This window comes from Lactuca saligna, chromosome 9 (assembly GCF_052625555.1).
Source record: "Lactuca saligna cultivar CGN05327 chromosome 9, ASM5262555v1, whole genome shotgun sequence".
Taxonomy (NCBI): domain Eukaryota; kingdom Viridiplantae; phylum Streptophyta; class Magnoliopsida; order Asterales; family Asteraceae; genus Lactuca; species Lactuca saligna.
Genome location: NC_136425.1, coordinates 7,757,299 through 7,763,918, shown reverse-complemented (window position 1 = coordinate 7,763,918; position 6,620 = coordinate 7,757,299). Strand labels below are relative to the sequence as shown.

Below are 6,620 nucleotides of genomic sequence, written 5' to 3'. Positions count from 1 at the left end.
ACCAAGTTGCTTCTCGTTGTCAGCCCATACCGCATCGTCTAATAGTAGTTTCCATCTAGTCAAAGTGTATACAATGGACCTTTTAAATTAGATTTATAGGTCAACATTTTTTTTTACCGCTGCGACATTATGAGAACAATTGTCAAATGATGTACAACAAAGTACAAACTTTGTTTTCTAAGTTACAAATATTGATTTCATTTCGTAATATATTAAATAAAGCAACCCCCATGTGTGACGAACCAAACATTTCCAGGGCTATATTACCGAACATGAGAATATTTATGAGAGTCGAGAACATGAAATTCGGATTCGAGATCACATGATATGAAATCTGAGAGAATAAGGATGCGTTTGGTTATGAAAAATTGTTTTCATTTTCTAAGAGGATGTTTTTGGAAAATAGAGTTAAATTTTCATTTTCAGTTTTCAATAAATATTTTGGAAAACGTGTTTGGTTGAAACCGATGAAGTTTTCATTTTCCGTTTTAGAAATTTGGAAAACTATAAAAATTATTTTTCTAATTTACATACAATTTGGAAAATTAAAAAATTGCATTCTTTTTAGAAAACTTTGAAAAATTGAACGATCAAACGTGTTTTCAAAATTTACGTTTTTCTTGAAAAAAAATTTTAAAAACTGAAAAAAAAAAAAAAAATCACAAGCAAAAGCACCTTAAAATTTGGCAAGAATATAATTTTTTTAAAGTGTTTTTGAGTTGCGTTGAAACGAAACTAACCCAAAAGTCTAACCCGTCCAAGCGTCAGCCTCTAAATGGGGCAATTGGTATGATTGGTGAGGCCTATAAATGTGCTCTTCCTTAAAAGGAATGCTTTATTTTTTTTAGTGTTTTGGGCCAGATCCTGACCCAAATCAGATATGCGTTCCAAATGTCGACCAATTGCATGTTTGCAACAATAACAAAAAAATATTTAACTAATAAAAAGATTTTATTAAATGGAACAGACTAATAGACTGTGAGCAACCGAATATACATGATTTTCAATATACTTTGGCCCATTAGTTAGTATGTTACAAAATATAACTTAAGTTGGTTTATTTTTACATCTAATCGTAATCCTCTCCATTTATAAGCTCTCAAATGTGAAAATTTTAAAATACAAACTTAAAAATTAAAATTATTGCAAAATACGTGTTCGGTTATAATTAACTGATCATGAAATAACAAATTTATTTATTTGAGTCTTAAATTCTTGTTGAGACACCTGTCGAAGAGAAATGGGGTTTTAATTGAGGGTCATTAAATGGTTGTCATTTGTCGTTATTTATGGTTACATTATTTTGTTTTGTTTTATAGTAGGTTATATTTTTTTTTGTCCTTTAATACAGTTGATTTTTATAGTTTTAATACCAAAACAAATTATATTGCAAATTTGATCTTCCTTTGATGTTTCTATAACAGTTTCATTGTGATATGATGGAAGTGGTGGGTAAAATTCAGGTGCTTTTATCAGAAAAGAATAAAAGTCCGGCATCGTTGATTGATAAACACAAGTGCATGTTTGCAATGGTGTAGGGTAGAGCTGACAATGAGTCAAACTAGGTTGGGTTCAGGTTCAACCCGTTTATTAATTAGGTTAAAGTTTTCAATCTAACCCAACATTTTTACTTAAATGAATTGATATTTTCAACAAACTCAACCTCTTAGATAAACAGGTTGTCACCGAGTTTACCTGTGTATTTAGTTCCTGACTTAACCTACTACATAAATTGGTGTAGTTAAAAAAAACATAAATTAGTTAAATTTGGATTAACCTGTTTAAAATAAAAAATAACTATACATTATATCATTTAAATTAGTTCCAAAAGTAAATAAAATTTCAAAAGTATGACAAAAACACAATCCTAATTCAAAAATACATATAAATTGTCCAAATAACATTAAAAGTATTAAATTTCCCAGTGATTTTGGAGAGTGATTAATATTGTCAGTACTAAGAAAAAAAAATAACAATTATGAATGGATTTTTTTAAACATAAATAATAGTACAACATTATAATTTATAAATTAATACTTTCATTAATTCACGATAATATTCAAATAATTATTAAGTTAAATATATATTAAAGTTAAATGGGTTTGCGGATAGAAAATAGGTTGATAATTTTTTATCCAACCAAATATTTTTAATTAAATAGGTTAAAATGGTTGACTCATTTAACTTAAATGGGTTGCATATCTCAACCCAACCCGTTAATTTTTGATTGGGTTTAGGTTGGATTATTGGGTTGGATCGATTTTTGCGGGCTCTAACAGGGTGCGAGATGTTTGTGGTTGGGTCCAAAAATAATATATTAATAATTTTTAATTTAATCAAACAAAATATAGTTAATAAAAAAAGAGATATTATGGTCATTTTGTTTATAAAAAAATGTTACGAGACTCAAAAACATTTGCCAGAATTGCAAGAGAAATTTTTTTGCAGCAAAACATTAAAAAAATAAAATAAAATAAAATTTTTAATAAATAATTATACTTACCGACAAAAAATGTAATTTACTTTTTATTTTATTTTCTTATATTCATTTGGTGGGGCGTTGACATGGATGGGTTAGTTATAATGTGGTAACGTAGGACCATATTAAACAAAAAATATTTATTCATGTTGATATAAAAATAATGCAATACAGTTATGAATTATTACATTATTATACAAAAGTACAATTTTGATTGGTTATTGGTTGAAATTTAACGCTTATACTTATAACAGATGATTTCACTACATATGTGATATGTGTAAAGATAATTAACTTGTATTACATTCTATTTCTATCCATTGTAATAGACACTAGAGGAGACAACAATGAACTTTAGCTTTGAGTTATACAAAAGTTTTATATCTAAAAACTACTACAATTAGTATTTAAGAAAATAGATTTTAACAATTTGAATTAAATATAATTTAAAATAAACAAGTCATGTTCATACTTTTGGTTATTATCTTATAGGATTAAATATAAATATAGTTTAATAATTTTAATGTCTTTATTTAAAACAACAATATCACCGGATTTTATAATTTATTAATCTTCAATCTTCATCTAACAAAATGATTAATATTATTATATGAATTCATAAACCAAATTTAATATCACAATAATCTCTTTTCTTTTGGAACGCCAAAACATTTATAATATATACAAAAAAATGTTTGGTATTACATAATTGAAAAGTGTTATTCAGTTTATTTGATAACATTACGTCATTTATTAATATGCACCAATTGTCAAATTGAGAAGCATAACATGTGCATTTGGTATTAATTTTGATGATTTTTAACTTTCTGATAATTAAGTTTAAAAAAAGTAATTTATGATAATGATATTCCAATTTACTTTATATCCACATATTCTTTTATGTAATTTTTATATATTTTAAAAGTTTTCAATTACTTGTATCGAACATTATTATATAAATAAAAACTATAAGTTTCAACTTTTAGCTACCAACTACCAATTTTTCGGTTATTTTTATAGAATTAAATAGTTTAAAAAAGTGATTTTTTTAATAATAATTTTACGACAAACCAAATTGTAGCCTTTTAGTAACTTAAACAAATAAAAAGAATTAAACATTTTTTTATATTTTTTATTTATCTTTTTATCCATGAATAATAATTTAAAATTTTGTTATTATTTTATAGGGATAAAAAGATAACTTATAAGAAAAATAAAGGATATTTAATTTAAAAAAAAAATGTTTTTACCTTAAGAAAACCAACCAAATAAACCTGTTGGAATGTAAGAAAATTTCTACAAAGATCGAGGAACACATTAACAAAAAAAGGGTTGATTTAATTAAAGTTGTGGTGTTGATGATTCACCAAGAAGAAGTAGCGACTCTAAATAATCGACACCCAAATCCTCTAAAACTACGGTAGATTTTTGCTCCGGCGGATTCATAGCCACCGCTTTCTTCTTTCCGGCCACCGTTTTTTTCCTCAAGCAGTGTCTCTTCTTGAGTGTCATAACAGGAGAACACCCTTCTTCTAATCCATATTTCATCTCCTGCAACGATTTCTCAACTCTCTCCACCGGAAAATTCAGCACCGCCAGTGGCCCTCTAGTCGAAAATGCCGCTTGATCATATGCCATGGCCGCCGCCTCCGCTGTATCAAATGTTCCCAGCCATACCCGGATTCCGTTCCTGGTGGAATCCCTTATCTCCGCTGCAAACTTCCCCCATGGCCGCTTCCTCACACCTCGATACGACTTCATCTTCTCCCGCTCATAAGTGACAACCTCTTCCTTCATTGCTGAGGAGTTTAATTTCGGAAACTCTGCACTCTCCACCGCTGCCAACATATCAGGGAGGAACATGTCGTCGGATTCGAATTGATTGAAAGGGTGAGCATTGTGTTGGAAAAGAAGTTCGTCCCATGAACATGAAGTTTCCGGCGAGTAGTCTGAGGTCTGGAATTCGTATTGAGTGAAAGTAGCCATGAACGGTGGTGGTGGAGGAATGACTAAAACAGAGGCCGTCGTGACCTATATATATACCGGTCAAAACGAGTATAATATATTCAAGAAAATTTTGTTTTTAATTTTTAATTACAAGCTTTTTAATTATATTTTAAAACTGGATTAATTCAATTAATGTAGATTAGTTGTCTGAAGACGCTCTATGATTGGGTGGTTAAGAAAAGGCACGTGACACCAGATGACGCATGGCGGCTGGTCCAACTCCAGATGGTATGTATTTTAGAAAGGGCGTGCCAACGTGGACGTAATTAGGCAGGTCAGCGTGACAAGTGGGATGGGAATTTTTCTAGACATTATTTCTGGTTATCAAAAGAGATCGATTGGAATACAAATCCAAGTTGGAAAAAAAATCAGAAAATATTATTAAATGATTTTTAAAAAATAAAAAGGAAATTAAAAAAAAATCTTATAAACTATTATAATTTTTTTTAAATATAACAGAAATGAATTTGGAAAAAAAAAAAAAAAAAAAGTTAATTTAAAACGAATTCGTAACAAAAATTTAATGGGTAATTATGACTTTATGTTGGTAAGAGTGATTTGTTTAATTTCTTCAGGGTGTTGTTTTGCATAAGAGGTTTTTTATTTGACATAATTGAAAACCTCTTGTAATTAGAAATACAAGTTGCTTTTTTTTTGGTAGCTTTCCAAAAAATCAAAAGATAGATTTTGATTTATAAAATAGGTTAACCATTTAAAACATTTATCTCAAAAACCTCTGAGTGACATATGTTTGATTGAAATCATATATTATCATAATTAAATTATAAAACTGAGGAAACGGTTATCTTTGATGCATATGTACAATTATGCTGAACTTTTCTCTCGAACAACCTAGAAAACATTTAAAAGTCCTAAACATCCTCGGAAGTAACCCTAATGGTTTAGTTTTCCATACAATTCACAAAACAAACAACTTGAAGAAAAACAATAGAATTCATACTAAAATTCATAAAACAACTTGAAATTATAAAACTAATGAAGCCTAATGATCAACCAGGTATGAAACGATGAAACCTTGAGGAAGAAGTAACCAAATGTGGAACTTGAAGAAGATTCATCGGTTGAACGACTTCAATTGTTGAATGATGATGAACTTGGTGATTTGAAGCCTCAGATTCGAAAATTGATTTTCAAAATGTGTTTGGAGAACGTTTAAATGTGTTTGGAACCCTCCAAAATTGTGAAAAATCGCAGGGTAGAAGTTCTTTTACGATTAGGGTTTAGTTCCCTTTAAATAGGTGCTGAAAAACGAATTGTCAGAGCAATTTTCTGCATCAGCATCCTAGTATGTGTCTTAGACGTTTTGTAGGACGTCTAGGCATTCTTTGTGACGTTTTACATGCTTTCTATCATCCTTCATTTGCACTGAAAAAGTGTGTAAAACAAATCGCATCCTAGGGGTTATCCTTGATGTATGGAGGGCGTACGTCGTCTTCGGTGCCCTTTTGGCAATGAAAACGGAAGAATTAACAGAAACGTAAAACATAAAAGTTGTAGGAATTTTTGTCTAGTTTCCAAAACTTCTTCAATCAGGTCAATCGGAGGTCCAGATCTTGAGATATGACAAAAACATTGACGGGCGGTCAAATCTCCTAGCACCATTTTTCTTCATAACTTTGCGCAATTCGACCCTTATGCTTGTTAACTTCCTTTTGTTCGTTTTCCTTGCAGGCTCCGCCCACTTTTAGTCATATATGATTACTTGCACATACAACTCAACATTCCATCAAAGTAGTGCCATTCTTGGGCAATCATATGTCAATTCAACACATTTAGCACAATTTCTTGTGCTATAAATATAGAGCGATTAAACCTCCCCAACTTTATTCAAAACTCGTCCCGAGATTAGCCTGAAATAATCAGCGTCGTCTTACTCTCTTATCCTAAGAAAAACACATTAGAATCACGAATTCTGTACACCTTATCAAAACATATTAAATAAGCATGATATATCGATTTTGTGGATTATTAGTTGTTTATCCGGACTTTTAAACTCAAAATACATGTTATGTTTACTTTACTTTATTGTTTGAAACCCTCCACTTTTTGAACCCTTTCCAATAATCAACCTTGTGAGTAATCAGTTGAACTCATTGCCAAAGTCTCGTTTTCA

General features: G+C 29.9%; 1 pseudogene; it reads right to left on the bottom strand.

Moving 5' to 3' along the window:
- Positions 1–3,734: 3,734 nt before the first annotated feature.
- On the bottom strand, positions 3,735–4,474 carry LOC145018636 (ethylene-response factor C3 pseudogene; annotated as a pseudogene).
- Positions 4,475–6,620: the final 2,146 nt, after the last annotated feature.